Genomic DNA, 1394 nt, shown 5'->3' with positions numbered 1-1394 from the left:
CCTTCAACAGCAAGGAGATGAAACCAGTCCATCCTAAAGGAAATCAACCCTGAATATTCATTGGAAGGACTGATGCTGAAGCTCAAATACTTTGGCCACCTGATGTGAAGAACTGACTCACTGGAAAAGACCCTGATGCTGAGAGAGACTGAGGGCAGGAGGGGAAGAGAGCAACAGAGGATGAGATGATAAGATGGCATCACCAACTCCATGGACATGTGTTTCAACCAACTCTGGGAGACGGTGAAGGACAGGGAGGCCTGGTGTGCTGCAGTCCACATGATCATGAAGAATCAGACAAGACAACACTGAAAACAACATGGAGGTAGATAGATATCAACTAGACTTATTTGACTGATTGTCTGTAACATATGCAAATATTCAATCATAATGTTGTAAGACCTGAAGTGATACAATGTCACATTATTTATGCTTCAGTAAAAGTGGGTATAAAGTAAATATATAAGTAATTACAGAAGAAAGGTATTGGCTATTACTGAAGCTGCCTGCTATGTATCTAAGGCGCTTCCCAGGGGCCACAGTGGTAGAGCCTGCCTGCCATTGCAGGAGATGCAGGAGACATGAGTTGAGCCCTGGTTTAGGGAAATCCCCTGGAGGAAGAAATGGCAACCTGCTCCAATATTCTTGCCTAGAAAATTCCATGGACAGAGGAGCCTGGGGTTGCAAAGAGTCAGATATGACTGAGAGATTGAACACGGATGCACTGCATATTTAGCCATTTAACCATTTTTCTTCAAGAGCAGAACCTAGGAGTTCTAGGATCCCTCAGGAGCGACTGGAAGGGGGAAACAGTGGGAAAACATGAGCCGAGACACTAGAGGTCTGTATCAACCATAGACAAGAATCTAAAAAGGCACTGATACAAAAGCAAAAATAGAATTCAGCACGTAGAAGATGACGAAGGTGACCGCCAGCAAAAGGATGGTATGGGCCGCTCTGGTCTCCGGGGGGCATCTGTGGTGCCCAGTGCGGGTGTGAATATACTGCACCCTCTGGTGGTGTCTGAGCAGGAGAAGCACCATGGAGCCACTGGACCAGACCATGAGGGTAAGAAACATGGCATCAGAGATGGACCAAAAGTACATAAAACCTGCGTAAGGAGCTGTGGGTGAGCAGAACCACTTCCCTTCATTGTCAGTATCATGTCTTGTGTTCTCTGGACCAGTAATCATCAAGGGAATGTAGATATTCATTAAAAAACTGAGCATCCTGCAGGTGCAATGGGAAGGGCCAATGACCTTGGGGGCCCTTCCTCTGAGCATCACTCACTCCTCTCTCCTGGGGGTGAGAGTGAAGGACTCTTAGGTGCTCAGGATGCAGATGGAGCACAGGGCAGTGCTGAGAGCCACCCTCTGTATGTGATACACAAACTT

The 1394-nt window shown here is 46.8% G+C and overlaps 1 pseudogene; it reads right to left on the bottom strand.

Moving 5' to 3' along the window:
• Nucleotides 1-754: 754 nt before the first annotated feature.
• On the bottom strand, nucleotides 755-1391 carry LOC104994525 (annotated as a pseudogene).
• Nucleotides 1392-1394: the final 3 nt, after the last annotated feature.

The sequence above is a fragment of the Bison bison genome, unplaced genomic scaffold, assembly GCF_000754665.1.
Source record: "Bison bison bison isolate TAMUID 2011002044 unplaced genomic scaffold, Bison_UMD1.0 scf7180017849878, whole genome shotgun sequence".
Classification (NCBI taxonomy): Eukaryota; Metazoa; Chordata; class Mammalia; order Artiodactyla; family Bovidae; genus Bison; species Bison bison.
The sequence above is the reverse complement of the archived record's forward strand: the minus strand, read 5'-3'. Positions and strand labels throughout refer to the sequence as shown.